Genomic DNA, 16,204 nt, shown 5'->3' on the forward strand with positions numbered 1-16,204 from the left:
GGGGGAGGGAGGGGATGGTATCGGATACATGATTATGTATAAATAACCCGAGCACACGCCATGGATTCCAACACGAGAGAAGTTGTGTCAGCTGCTGAGAGTGAGTGGGCACTGTGTGTGTATACTTCTCGGTCGGATGGTCGATTGGTCTGTTGTTGCCAGGATCGGGAGTTCCTGTGGGGGGGGGGTGTTTGGATGAGGATCTCCGTCCTCTTGTTGTTGGTCTGTTTGGTTGGGTGGCGAAACGAAACCAATGTGCTTAGTTAGCAGCAGCAGCAGCAGTGGCCCTTCCTCACAGCTGCTCCACCACCCTGTGTCCTCAGTGGCACTCTCTCTCTCTCCCCTCGATACCGCCAGCGCCAGCGCCAGCACCGGGAGATGTTCGTGTGCTGTGCATCTAATTCAACTTGTTGTAATTATAGCGACCAGAGGAAAACGCGCACGTCGGGGTTTTTGTGGGGGGCCATACCGTGTGTGAGTATATGGCGCACTGGAATCCCTCTGCCGAGATCGAGGCCATAAGGAAAACCATAAAAGCAATTTTAGTTTAAAACAGTACTTGGCTGACTTTGGAAGCAGTAAGCGAAAGCTCCTCCTTCGAAGCATCTGCCCACGGCAGCTGGGTAACAACTCCGACCGAATAACCGGTGGCCAATTTATGCGGTTCAAGGGTCAAGTAATAACCTAGTAGGAACCAGTTTTGTGGAGTAGGAACAATAAGAAAAAATGACATTTTCCGAGCGACGGTGTGCAAAATAAATACAAAAAAAAAACAAACAAACAGCCGAACACCTCCCGGAGTGTGAGCTTGACCTGCGAAACAAAATCGGGCACATTATAAAGTCCTTAATAGAGTCAAGTGGTTGGTTTTTTTTTTGCTCACTCGTTGTTGGTCTCGGTTTTGGCCAACCTCCCCCCGCCTTCGGGATCGAGTGACTGTGACTGAGTGTGTTCATTCGGGATAGGAAAAAAAAAACAAAAAAAAAAACCGTGACGCCCTCGGTGTGTGTGGCCACTGGAGCACGCCACTCTGAGGTCCACCAGGCCCAGCAGCAGCAGCAGAAGCATCGGCGGTGGTGGTGGTGGTCAAAAGTTTTTTTTCTCACCAAATTTTGGTTTGGGGTTTTCGCGTGAATTTTTTTTTCCTCCACCATCGCAGTCCACACGTTTCAGTGAAAATTCGATTTACTGCCACCATCGGGGGAAAAGCCAGCAGCCAGCGACGGAAAGTGCGAATCGCTCTGAGTTCATGATAATGATGATGATGACGACAACGACGACGACGACGATGGTGATGGAAAAATAACCGGGTGCGAACAGGACCATAAAAAAAAAACCAGCACGCCAACACGTGATAGCAGCAGCAGCAGCAGCAGTGGCAGTTTTCATCGCCAAATCCCGCGAACCAGTGACGTTGCTGGGCAGTCAGCGAGTGGTTCAAAGCAGATAGAAAAAAAACTCCTGTCCTGACCGAAAAAAAATGTGAAGTGCTCAAAAAATAAAAAAAAAGAAGTAAAAACCTTGTGGAAATATATTTATTTGTGATTTGATACGGATACCGCAGAGCAGCGGTGGCATGCGGGCTCGAAACGGGCGACACAATTGTGTGTTAAGTGACGAGTCATCGGGAGCATCGCGATAAAATTGAAAAAAAAAACGACCCGCGTGCTTTTTCTGTTGTTGGTTTTATTGTTTGTTCCTACCAGTGTCCCACCAGTGTGTTGTTGTTTTCCGATGTTGAACACGAACATGGCCACGGAAACCTCGACATAGAAGTCACACCGCGCGCACACACACACCTCTCCCCAGAGAGTGGAGCAAAACAAAAAATTACAGTCAAACCAAAACAACTCTGAGTGCTTCGGTGGGAATTGGAGGGTAGGGGCAGTAGTCATCTCTTCCGTTCGGACTCGTTGAGATAAACCGAAAAACCGCAATCGAATGTGCCGTACGCAGTGGATCAAGCTCCCGTCAGGATCAGGACGCACACACACACACAGTGAATGAGTGAAAAAAAAAAATTCCCGCGCCACCCGCCAGTGAAGTTCAAAGTGATGAAAAAATAAATAAATTCGCCCCGAGTCGCGGTCCGAGTTGGTGACCGAAAAAAAACGAGATTGAATAGAATGATTTGGGAAATACCGACGATTGCGGAATGTGAAGAACCTACACTACCGTCGGCGAATCCCAGAAGTGATCCCGCGCCACTGCAAAACTGTGAGTAAGCGAGTGAAATTGTCAAAGAAAAAAAAAACAAAAACAAACGAATTCAATTGACTAGCGGAATCCGGTCAATCCGGGTTTGACACACACACCGAACACCCACACGTATACATACAAACAAAGGCACATAGCGTTGTACGGTTCACGGCCACGAAACGGTGGCAACATTGGGAGACCTCCGGTCATTCCGGTTTGCGGCGTTTTGCGAGCCTTTTGCAGTCCCTCCCGATGGTCAACCAAAATGGCTGGATTGATTAAAGGGATTTGGAGTGGCACACTTGTAGTGACAGGGTTTTTTTTTTGTTTTTTACATTGGTTAACCTATTTACCGACGACTGTAGATTTTGCTTAGGAAGGGAGTGAAAGTTCGAACATCAATGGAAGCGGCAAAAGTTTATAGTTGCTTGGGAACTGAAAATGCTTTGATTAAATACGTTAGAGCGATTGCCGACGAATGTTTATTCTGATCAGATCTTTCCAACTTTATTTGTAAACTGAAACAGAAACGAAAGTTTGTGCAAATCTAGCTTGAATTTAGGAACCATCCTTCAAGCAGACAAAATATTACAAAACATAATAAATTCTTAGTAATTCTAACGATTTCGCATGGACAATAAAAATTCTGGTTTAATTCAACTGATGTTTTCTTGAAATAATCAACATTTGTTTGGAACAATCATATTCTAGCTTAAAATGAGCAATTTTTTTTTTCCATAAATACGTTAATTTCTTAAGGCAGTTTACATAAGTTTTTCTCCGCCGTAGCATCACTTTTACATAAAAATCTTATCCTAATTTAATTCTAACATAGTCACAACTATTTGAATTTATTAAAACATATTCATTTTATTACTTAAATATCATCTTAGGTAACTCGTCATTAATTATGAAATCTACTCGGAAATATTATTTGAACCAAACGATTACCTTCTATAAATTATAAAATAAGCTGTTATTTTCAGAAATTTTGTTGATAATTTCATAAACTGTTTCGAGTTTGTTTGTATCATTACATAATTTCTATTCTAATTTAGCTATTGGTTGAACTCATGGACGCAGCTGAGATCAGAACTAAGTCTTAAAAGGGGCCTTTATTAAATTGAAACTCCAATTTTCTTTATGAAATGATAAATCAGTTTCATGTATGAAAGGTCACGACAAGCAAGAATGTCTCGAACTGGGACATTGGATAGTCTACCTTGGGTACGCAAAGAATTTATTAGTTGAGATCTGACATCACGATACTCCACGCATGTCCAAACGACATGATCAATATCTCGATAACCTTCGCCACAAGCACAATGATTAGTCTCGGAGAGCCCAATTCGAAGGAGATGTGCGTCTAACGTGTAGTGATTGGACATGAGTCTGGACATCACACGAATGAAATCCCTACTCACATCCAGTCCCCTGAACCATGCCTTTGTCGATATTTTCGGAATAATTGAGTGCATCCACCGACCCAGATCATCTTTATCCCAAGAAGCTTGCCAGCTGGCAAGTGTTCTTTGTCGAGACGAACTATAGAATTCGTTGAAAGCAATCGGTCTTTCATAAATTTCACCCTCAATAGCACCACGTTTGGCTAAAATATCGGCTCTTTCATTGCCAGGAATGGAGCAATGAGCCGGGACCCAGACTATAGTGATTAGATAATTATTGTTCAATATGCCGTTCAGGCACTGTTTTATTTTGCCCAGGAAAAACGGTTCAGTTTTGCCAGTCATGTTTGAGCGAATGGCTTCAATTGCACTCAGACTATCTGTGAAGAGGAAATAATGGTTTGGAGATAATGTGACGATTACACTCAAACTATAATGAACTGCTGCTAACTCTGCTATATAAACAGATGCAGGTTCTTGAAGCCTAAATGAGGCCGAAACATTATTGTTGAACATACCAAACCCTGTCGCTTCTTCAATTCGCGATCCGTCCGTGTAAAACATTTTCTCAGAGTCAATATGCCTGAACTTACTTGAAAATATTTTTGGGATTTCCGTCGAGCGTAGATGATCCGGGATTCCACGCACTTCGCGCTGCATGGATGTATCGAAAAATAACGTTGAGTCAGGGATATTTAGGAGGCTAACACGGATAGGAATATATCTTGATGGGTTGATTTCCTGTGACATATGGTTAAAATATACTGTCATGAATTTTGTTTGAGATCGAAGCTCAACTAGCCTTTCGAAGTTATTAATAACCAGGGGATTCAGTACCTCACATCTTACTAGCAGTCGCGATGAAAGCTCCCAAAAACGATCTTTCAATGGAAGAACTCCCGCCAGAACTTCAAGACTCATTGTATGTGTCGAGTGCATGCAGCCTAAAGCAATTCGCAACCAACGATACTGAATTCGCTCAAGTTTGATAATATGAGACTTTGCAGCGGAACGAAAGCAAACGCATCCATATTCCATCACTGAAAGTATCGTTGTCTGATACAATTTTATTAGATCTTCCGGATGAGCACCCCACCAAGATCCTGTTATTGTTCGAAGGAAATTTACTCTTTGTTGGCATTTCGTTATCAGATACCTAATGTGTCCTCCCCACGTGCATTTGGAATCGAACCACACCCCGAGGTATTTAAAAGTTAAAACCTGTTGGATCATTCTTCCCATCATATGGAGCTGAAGCTGCGCGGGATCATGCTTTCTTGAAAAGACGACTAACTCTGTTTTCTCCGCAGAGAATTCGATACCAAGATGAACAGCCCAAACGGACAAGTTATCTAAGGTATCTTGCAATGGTTTATGCAGATCAATAGCTTTGGGTTCAGTAACTGAAACCACGCCATCATCTGCCAGTTGTCTTAGTGTACATGGGGTTACTAGACAGCTGTCAATGTCATTCACGTAAAAATTATAAAGGATCGGGCTGAGGCATGAGCCTTGCGGTAGACCCGTGTAACTAAATCTGAGTGTTGCCAAATCGCCATGTCAAAAATGCATGCGTTTCTCTAACAAAAGGTTGTGCAAATAATTATTTATAACCGCTGGGAGTCCAAGTTGGTGGAGCTTGTCTGAAAGAACATCAATGGAAACTGAATCAAATGCTCCTTTAATGTCTAAAAATACAGATGCCATTTGTTGCTTTTGAGCGAAGGCAATTTGGATGTCAGACGAAAGTAATGCAAGGCAATCATTCGTCCCTTTATTTCTAAGGAAGCCAAACTGAGTATCTGACAACAAACCGTTCATCTCGACCCAAGTGTCGAGACGTCGTAGAATAATTTTTTCGAACAGTTTTCTGATGCAGGACAACATCGCAATGGGTCTATATGAGTTGTGATTGGAAGCTGGTTTCCCCGGCTTTTGAATGGCGATAACTTTCACTTGTCTCCAGTCAGGTGGAACAATATTTTGCTCAAGAAACTTGTTGAACAATTCCAACAAACGTCTTTTTGCGAGGTCGGGCAGATTCTTCACCAAGTTGAATTTAATTCTGTCCAACCCAGGAGCGTTATTGTTACAAGACAAGAGTGCTATAGAAAAAAAAGAGCAATATTTTGTTTAAATCTTCGAAATCTTTGTTTGGAAAAAAACAGGATTTTTGGTAACAACTGCGTGCTGTAAAACTTCGTTACAACGTTTTCTAGAATTCTCTCTAAATGTTTTAATGAAATTATTCTGCCCGGTTATTATCCCGATTGTCCAAAAATCTCTAAAGTCATTCCTATATTTAAGTCCGGTAATCGTTGTGATTGTAATAATTATCGTCCCATATCTACATTATCTGTCTTTAACAAATTTTTTGATAAACTATTAGTCACCAGATTGCTTGAATTTTTAAATAAACATAGCGTGTTCTACCAATTTCAATACGGTTTCAGACAAGGTTCTGGAACACAAACTGCTATTATAGAACTAGTTGAGAAGATAATGAGTGAAATAGATCGTAAGAATTTTGTCGGTGCCTTATTTCTTGAGCTTTTGACACGTTAAACCACACGATTTTACTTGAAAAGCTCGAATGTTATGGTATCAGAGGCATTGCCAACAGCGTTATTCGTAGTTACTTGACAAATAGGCAACAATTTGTATCCATTGATGGGGAACGTAGCAACCTCGCTCCAACGAAAATTGGTATACCACAAGGTAGTAATATAGGACCTTTATTATTTCTCTTATACATAAATGATTTAGTCAACTTGAATCTTAACGGTACTCCAAGACTCTTTGCCGATGATACAGCCCTATTTTATTCCCATCATAATATTAGTACCATTATAAGCTCGATGAACAGTGACCTAGATGTCCTTGACAAATATTTCAACGCTAATTTATTGTCATTGAATTTACTTAAAACGAAATATATGATTTTTCGTTTCATGCGAAAAGTGTTACCAATTCATGACAACCCGAAGCTAACAGATTACGTGATTTAAAATGTAAAATGCTTTAAATACCTGGGCATACATCTTGACCGTACGTTATCTTGGACTCATTATTTAAGTTTTGTTGAAAAGCGTGTCGCATCTTCCTGTGGTATCATGTGGAGAGTGCGATCATATGTTCCTCGGCGTGCACTTTTGAGCTACTACTATGCTTATATTCACTCACAAATTAATTATCTTGTATCGGTCTGGGGCCGTGCAGCTAGCTCTCATCTGAAAAAAATACAAACTCTTCAGAATAGGTGTCTTAAAACCATTTTTAATATACCTCTGCTGTTCTCTACATTTTCATTGTACTCCGACCAAGCTCATAATGCTCTACCAATAGCTTAATTATGTGACATGCAAACCTTGTTGTTCGTTCATGACACCTTGCATGCCACGACACATCGTAACATACAGTTTTCAACTACAAACCATTTGTACGCGATGCGCCGTAATGGCAACTTGCAACGCATTCGAACAACCACAACTCTGGGCCAAAGGCGTATTCTGTTTGTTGTTCCTATAAAATTTAATGCACTTCCTCTTGACATACAACAAATCAACATCCGTACCATATTTAGATCTAGATTGAAGCACTACTTTAGACAAAGACTGAATGAAATTTTTTACAATAAGAGTAAAGTTTAAACAATCGTAATCTATCTGTATATCAATGTTAGTTAAACGTCAACAGTATACTATTATTCAATTTTAGATATTAAACGTGGATCCCTTAAAAGGAAACTTTTTTCCACTGGGATTCCACATAAATAAATTAGTTAATTGCACATCTTAGAATAAATTGTTTTCATCTCAGTTTTTCTTGTTTTTTTTTGTTAGTATTAAAATTTTGCCAGTGTTAATAAACTGGAATTAGTTGCGTCCATTTCCAGGGGGCTCCTTGTTAAGCTTTTCGGTGTGGGAAAAAGTGGTGGGCAATAAAAAAAAATTAAATTCAATTGAAATCGAATGAGACATACACAATGACGATCACTCTACTGCAGCAAACTTCACATTCTAACACACAACCTGCGCTGTCGCACCGAAAGGGCACCGTCCCGACTTTCATTCGTTTCTCTTTCTACCGAAGCTCAGTTTAACTACCGTCTGTTTAGCTTTTGAAATAACGTAATATGTCTTACATTTGAATGAAAGAGCCGTCTTCGAGCGAGGTTCATGTAAACATTCGAATTGGTTCAAGATAATGGATGAAATGTAAACCAGTCAATTACAAAATAAACATAAATTAATTGTTCCCTATTTCAGTTTTCATTTTTAATGTTTCGGAACACATCCCAATGCATTTTAAACAGTCGAAACTATTGATTGTAACTTGCTGGTGATGATTGAAAACTCAAATGAGATCCGCCACCCTCTATTTATCATTATGGTCGGAGAGAGTTTTGTGTTGATTGAGTTGATGTTTATGCCTATTCATTCGCACTTGCTCACTACCCACAGTGAAGACAATGAAGCAGGTAGGCACTACAAACTGAGGTAGCAAAACTTCAATAGACTAATTGCGATATAAAGATTTACGTACCTTCTATAAGTAAACCCGCAAAATAGGAACCTTCACTTTAACACGCGAAAGGCAATGGATATGGAATGTTGTTGTAAAACTATTTATTTTTCCGGAAAACTGCTTTTGCAACAGAAAATATTTAGTTTTGTTTATTTTGTGTAGCGCAATATAATACAAATGCATTGAAGCAGTGTTGCTAACATTTTTATTAGGGAATTAAAATCTACATTCACAAAATGTAAGCAATTTTCTATCAAACTTTAGTAAAAATTGATCAAAACTGATATTTCATCGAAGATGTCAGACTTAACATTCATTTGAGAATAAATTATTGTTGAAAAATATTGTTTGAAACTCAATCGTGCCACTTTGATAAACTCGTTACACTTTGATTAACTCGTTACACTACATATACGAGGTCTGTTCAAAAAGTTCCCGGAATTCTCATTTTTCTAAAAAAATATTTATTTATTCGTCTACATCTATATGGTCCCCTTCAAAGTAATCCCCCCTAAATATAATACACTTATGCCAGCGTTTTTACCAGTTTTCGAAACACCCCTGATAGTCACTTTTTGTAATGATCTGTAGCACTCTCAGCGATTCTGCCTTTATCTCTTCAATCGATGAAAAACACTGTCCTTTCATGGGTCTCTTCAACTTTGGGAACAGGAAAAAATCACACGGAGCGATATCTGGTGAATAAGGAGGTTGGGGCAATGGTAATGCGTTTGTTTTTTTGATCAAAATTCAGCAGTTTTGGAACGAATTTTGCTGCCACTCGTTTCATGCCCAAAACATTTGAAAAAATATGATGTCATGAGCCAACTGATATGCCAACTTCATCAGCAACTTCTCTAATAATGATTCGGCGATCATCCATAATCATTTTTCCACTTTTTCCACATTTTCATCGATTATTGACGTGCTGGGTCGACCGGAGCGTTCGTCGTCTTCAACGTCTTCGCGGCCATCTTGGAAACGCTTATACCACTCGTAAAAACTTGTTTTTTTCATAGCAGACTCACCGTAGGCTCTCTATAACATTTCGCACACTTGGTTACACCTTATTTCATTGTTCACGCAAAATTTAATACAAATTCTTTGACTCTTCAATACTTCCATTGTTTAAACTAACAAAAATCGCCGAGCTCAAAAAAACACGTCTACACCAGCCGCTACAAGACAGAATGTAAACAATGAATACAGCTGAAAATTTCACCATACATTAGGGACATATGTACCAACACAATAAAAAAAATTTTTGACCACCGGACTCTCCAGACGCGCGCAATTAAAAAATTCCGGGAACTTTTTGAACAGACCTCGTATGAATACAAAGATCTATGACATACGTACCAAATAAAATGTATGTAATACACAAATTACCAACACAAGTTAACTTAGTTTACTCTTGATCCTTAAGGTGAAGAAAGAAAGCCTTGGTATTACATTCCTGTAGTGGAATTTGACCTTCTGCTTCAACAGACTTCGCTGCCGATTCATAGTGTACAGAACCATTGCATGGCTAGGGCTACGATTCTACTGACACTACGAATCCTTCCAGGTCGGGGCTCGAACATACGACAACTGGTTTGTAAGACCAGCGCCCTATGCATTGAACCGCCAACCCGGGACATCCTTAAGGTGAAATGCAGTTCCAAAAAAATGCGCGCAGAATTTAAACCGCATGACTTGTAAGAATCGTCGCACAAAGCATAACAAGCAAAACCGACACATAGGAACCAGAAATCTTTCCAGTGCACAGTGGTCCGAAACGGGAAATTAGACGTGACTAAAATATTTTCACTACTAAATATTAGTTTTTCATAGTTGATGTCTTCACACAAGTTGTTTGTAATCAAATGGCGCTCCTTTCGATAAAAACTGTTACTAGGGTGGTCCTTATTTAGATTTAAATCTGAAATCTAACTTTCTTAATAGAACTCAAAAATGATTTTGTTGTACTATAAAGTTGTAGAAAATTTTATTTTGAGCAACTTTGCTGGAAAAAGCTCCTCTCTAGATTTTCATTTTATCGAGTTACATCAATTTACCCGAACAAAAGTAGGGTGGCTCCTGAAAAATCACTTTTTTTGTTCTAACTTTTTTGTGAAACGTTCTAAGGATAAGTTGTCTTCAGAAGGGATCCAGGTCATTTCGCCGAAAGCCATTTCGCCGAAAGTCGTTTCACCGAAAGCCATTTCGCCGAAAGGGTTATTTCGACGAATGACATTTCGCCGAATGGGCAACTTCGCTGAATCCTGAAAACGTCTTGAAATCGTAATTAGAATTGATTTAAATTAAAGACAAACGAAAGATGACGCCCGTTTTGTAGACCTACCATTGTAGTTCCCAAGAAAACTTGTTGACTATTAGCTACTAAGCATCAAAGCAATTGCATAGGTTAAGTCAAAATGAAAAAATATCTAATGTGACTACGCCACATCGTTTTGGTTCATGTGCTGTCCGACCTCGCTTCCGCTCGTTCGGATCTAACTAAAGCAAAGAAACCTAGCTTTGAGTAGACCGGGCAAACGAGGCGGTTACAGGTTTGTATGCAAGAGGCCGCCTGCTCAACCAAGCTTTTTTATATGAGCTACCAGTAAAAAGTTATGATTATTTTTTCATCAAAAACTAGTCAAGCTTCAAATATCAATATTCATTAGATGCCAGATCGATGAAAATGTATCCTATGCGGTTCCTGAAAGGTCATAATATAAGAAAAAATTGGAAGGGTGTCATTTTTTAAACTTATTTAAATTAGTTTAATAAATACCTTCAAAAACCTCAAAAACATTGCATTCCACGCAAAATCAGCCACCCAGAATTGGTTTTCATCTAACTATTTTTTTTCCGGTAATGAACTCGAAAATATTTTTATTTCAATGTGGTACGTGGAATTTTCGAGGTATGATTTTTTGAAGTTTCGCGTTTTCCACAAAGAGCCTTTTTTCAACAACCTATACTGTAAAATCTAAAAAAGATACAAAAATTCGTCCAAGACATGAAATGTGCGTCTTTTCCTTAGCTTTCAAGTAAGCGATTCCATAAAACAATCGTTACAGTTTATCTAGTGAAAAAAGTTAAAAATTAATAAACAAAAAAAAATATCAAGAAACCCCTGCTTGGCCCCACTTTCCCTTACTATTTTTTATTGTGTGGTAGTCGGACAATGCCAAGTCGGAATTAGAGGAAAGGTTATACAGAATGTTCCATCAACTGTTACGGGAAGTTTTCGATCGTAGCAACATGATATGGACGTGCATTGTCATGAAGAAAATCAACCCATTCCTCTTTGACCTCAAATTCTTGCTGTTTTTCGTTCGATATGTTTACCTTTCTCATTCCGAACGGTTATGCAATCACTTTGAACACCAATTTTTGAACCAAGGCCCCGAGGGCCGAGTGTCATATACCATTCGAATTAGTTCGTCGAAATCAGTAAATGTGTGTATGTACGTAACATTTTTATGCACGCGTTTTTAGAAATGATTGAACCTTATATTCAAATCAAACAATGCGAAATTTGTGAATTTACTCTTTATACGAGTTTGGGTTCGAAATAACAGTTTAGAAACTTTGATTTCAAGGCATTTTTTTCCATAAACGACCATGCTAAGAGCTGCATTTTCCTTGAAAATCTGACTTCCGAAACCGGAGTTATAATCTGAATTCGGCTCAAAACTGTTTACAAATTAAAAAGGCTCTACTAAGTTGTATCCAAATGCACTCTCTCGTTTCTATTCTATATTAAATTTCTTAGTAATATTTATGAAATTATAAGTATCATAAAAAAGGTATTATTATACCAATAAGTGGATTTTATAAAAAGTCAAATATCACAGCAATTAATGCAAAGTCGACTCTCGTTTTTAGAGATTACACCAAATCTCGATGATTCGAAATTCTACGACATTTGACCTAATTTTTTGATTTCGTTTTTTAATCCGGATTTCCGAAATAAGGCGGTTTATTTAATGCGAATTACTGAAGCCCCGCGGTATAATTGTAAAAGGTGATTTTTTTGAGGTTAGGATTTTCATGCATTAGTATTTGCTCAGATTTTTTGAGGTTATGATTTTCATGCATTATTATTTGCTCAGTATGCTCTGACATTTCATCATGAATAGACTTACTAACGAGCAACGCTTGCAAATCAGTGAATGGGCCCTAGAAAAGTTGGCAGAAAATCCGCTTTTTTATCGACAAATTTTGTTCAGCGATGAGGCTCATTTCTGGTTGAATGGCTACGTAAATAAGCAAAATTGCCGCATTTGGAGTGAAGAGCAACCAGAAGCCGTTCAAGAACTGCCCATGCATCCCGAAAAATGCACTGTTTGGTGTGGTTTGTACGCTGGTGGAATCATTGGACCGTATTTTTTCAAAGATGCTGTTGGACGCAACGTTACAGTGAATGGCGATCGCTATCGTTCGATGCTAACAAACTTTTTGTTGCCAAAAATGGAAGAACTGAACTTGGTTGACATGTGGTTTCAACAAGATGGCGCTACATGCCACACAGCTCGCGATTCTATGGCCATTTTGAGGGAAAACTTCGGAGAACAATTCATCTCAAGAAATGGACCGGTAAGTTGGCCACCAAGATCATGCGATTTGACGCCTTTAGACTATTTTTTGTGGGGCTACGTCAAGTCTAAAGTCTACAGAAATAAGCCAGTAACTATTCCAGCTTTGGAAGACAACATTTCCGAAGAAATTCGGGCTATTCCGGCCGAAATGCTCGAAAAAGTTGCCCAAAATTGGACTTTCCGAATGAACCACCTAAGACGCAGCCGCGGTCAACATTTAAATGAAATTATCTTCAAAAAGTAAATGTCATGTACCAATCTAACGTTTAAAATAAAGAACCGATGAGATTTTGCAAATTTTATGCGTTTTATTGTTTAAAAAAGTTCTCAAGCTCTTAAAAAATCACCCTGTATAAGTAAAGAATTTAGGGAGTCTTGACTTTATGTTCGTTTTTCGATCGTTTCAAAGACACTTTTTTAAGCTCTTAGCCAGAAAAGTTGGTTTTATGGAGATTACTAACCACATTACTAACCATGCACAGCATGGACTTATTAGCGGGAACATTTTATGCGATACCAAAGCTTTACTTTTATGAAAACACCCAATGCAGCTGAAATCTCATAGTATTTCTGTCTCTCTCTCCATCAGGCATAAAACATCCTCATTTTTTATATCAACAGATTACAATAATCCAACAGATACATTGGCATATACTTATCACTACCAATCGAAACTAAGCCTACTGCTAACCCTACTACTTAGACCTTAATCCAAAGAGTGAAGTTTCTCCCGTTGGACCATCAACGAGTTGGTGCCATTATCCATATTTATTGACTTTGATGAAACTCATTATTTTTCATATCGTTCTTTCAATATTTCTAAAATTTTACTCGGCTCGAGAATTGTTTACATGTGGAGGACTATCGAAATTAAACTTCTGAGTACTTTTTGTAAACTTACTTTATAGTGACATTACATCTCAGAATCGAAACGAAAATTTTGACTCCGATTACACCACAATTCTTGGTTTGATTCGTCTAATAAGATATTCGTACAAAATCCCAGTTTGTTTCATTCAAAGTTAAAAACACAAAAGCCCAACCAAAAAATCATTGTGCAATAACGGTAACACTTTAAGATAATACTGTGCATGTATTAAATCGATTTTTGCCGCGTCCCGCTGCGCGTTGGTGGTTAGCGCGGTGAGCCCAGCAAAAAAAGCACTTGTGGAAAAAAAAATAAATTAACATATTTGTCTGTTTTTTTCTTTTGTTGTTGTTTCACACAACACACACATACAACCCGTGGACATATTTAAAAACATTATTATTATTATTATTATCTCTATCCATTTGAACCCTTTCTTGATGCAGTCGTGTTCCGGGGGGGTTTCAGAACCCACCCCTCCGTCAAGGGAGGGGGACGGGAGGAGAACTCCGGTGCTTTATTATAATGAGCTATGGCGGCTGTTAATACACAGAAACAGTAAACGTATACAAATTTTAATTAAAATTCAAAATGAAAACGGGTTGCGTTTTTATTTTCCGCTGTGTCTGCATTGTGCCAATGCCAAACTGCACCGGAGACAACGAAACACTGTCCTCGGGGTCAATCAAAAAGCCTACCTCGGGCTTGCAGCCGAAAAAATGTATCGATTTTGTAAATATGTTTCGGACTATCAAGTTGTCATACGATCGTAGTCAAAATTATTCGTTTTATGGGTTTTTTATGTTATCATTTTTCTTTTTTTTTTTTTTGTTATCTGGTTACTTTTTTCGACCTTTGGTTTTTGTCCTGTCTTTGGTCTTCTGCCGTTTGAATTCAGTCTTTTGTTTTTTCTATATTTCTATGTTCCGTTTTTTGTTTTGTGTTTTCTGTAGTTCATCTTATATCTACTGACTTCTGTTATCTGTGTTTTCTGCCCTCCGTTCTTAGTCTTTTGTGCGCTTTATGTCTTTCATCTTACCTTTTCCGTTCTTTCAATCTTCGAACTTCAGTCTTCCAGTCTTCGAATTGCAGTCTTCTATCAACTGTCTTCTGTTTGACGTGTCCTGTCATTCGACTACTGACTGCTTTTTTGTGTATTTTGTCTTCGATCTTCTAACATCTATATTTGTTTGTTTTTTTTTTTCCTTCATCTGTCATTCGTCTTTTGTCTAACATCTTCTGTTTGCAGTCTATCGTCTTCAAATTTTTATCAACAATCTCCTATCATTCGCCACCTGATTTCCATCTAGCATTCTCCGTCTTTTGAAATCAATCCTCTGATTTCAGTCTTCTTTTTCTATATTTTCACTACTGTCTTTCGACCTATGTACTCTGTCATCCATCTACTGTCGTACATCCTCCGTTTTCAATCTTCTACTTTTTGTCTTCTGTTTTCTGTATTCCATCATCTGACTTCAGTTCTGTTTCTCTCATCTTCTGTCTAATATCTTCTGCCTTCGTTTTTCTGTCTTCATGAATCTAAGTTCAGTCTTCCTTCTTCTGTATTTCGTCCAATGTCGTTCTTCTACTGTCTTTTTTGTCTTCTATCTATTGAATCCGTTTTTTTTTTGTTAATTGCCATCTAACTTCTGTTTCCAGTATTTTTTTTTCAAGCTTATATTCTATTTACGAGTTTCTGCCTTCGAGTTAGTTTGTTGTTCTTTCGTGTTTCTGTCTTCCATTTTTCTATTTTCCGTCGTTTGTCTTGAAAACTACAGCTTCTGTTTCCTGATCACTTTCTTTTCTCTTTATTTTTTGTTTGCATCTGATATTCAACACTTCGATCTACCGTCTTATGTTTACTATATATTATCCAGTTTTCCGTTATGTTTCATTTCATGTTTTGTAGCTATTTTTCCGTTTTTTTATCTACTGTCTTTTGATTTCCGTTTTCAGCCTCCAGTCTAAAGTTTTCTGGTTTCTATTTTTTGTTTATTATCTCCTAGTATTTGCCTTCTGTATTATAACTGTTTTAAGATTTTCATCGCCCGTATTTGTCTTCAGTTCGATCTATCGTCTTCTGTCTTTTATGTTCTATTCTGTATTTTTATATTACGTCAATCGTATTCTGTTTTCTGATATCGATCTTCTGCCTGACCTTTCCGGTTTACTGTATTCCATCTTCAAACTGCTAACTACAATTTTTTGTAGCTTGTTTTCTGCCTTCCATCTTCCGTTTTCCGTTCTGCGTTGTTCTTCTTTAATATCTGAATTAGTCTAGTTTTATTCTAGGCATTCTTTTTTTGCAGTCTTAAGTTCTCAGTCTTCTGTTTTTATGTGCTGTAGTTTACTATCTGTTGTTGGTTTTCTATCTTCTAGTTGTCATCTTCTTCCTGTTAAATACTATTTTCGGTCTTCTACTTACATTTTGCCGTTTTCAGAATTTTAGCTTGTATTTTCCAGTTTTTGTTTCCTGTTCGTTATCTTTTCTCTTTGTCTTTTATATTCTGTCTTCTATTATTTGTCGTAATCTGATGTTCTATGTTTAGTTTTCTGTCTACTAACTTATGTTTACTGTATTCCGTTTTATGTTTTCTGTATTCTGTCTAGCC

The 16,204-nt window shown here is 38.2% G+C and overlaps 1 protein-coding gene across 3 annotated transcripts in view; it reads left to right on the forward strand.

Moving 5' to 3' along the window:
* The first annotated feature begins 564 nt into the window (after positions 1-564).
* LOC131426191 (homeobox protein 5) overlaps positions 565-16,204 on the forward strand; it is a 156,029-nt gene continuing 140,389 nt past the window's right edge. For 2 of the 3 annotated variants that reach the window (XM_058588724.1, XM_058588729.1), the window contains exon 1: positions 565-2,217. The gene's annotated coding sequence lies outside the window, so the exon portion shown is untranslated. Of the gene's footprint in view, positions 2,222-16,204 lie in introns of all 3 variants that reach the window. The other variant, XM_058588727.1, reaches the window with a different exon arrangement.

This window comes from Malaya genurostris, chromosome 1, assembly GCF_030247185.1.
Source record: "Malaya genurostris strain Urasoe2022 chromosome 1, Malgen_1.1, whole genome shotgun sequence".
Classification (NCBI taxonomy): Eukaryota; Metazoa; Arthropoda; class Insecta; order Diptera; family Culicidae; genus Malaya; species Malaya genurostris.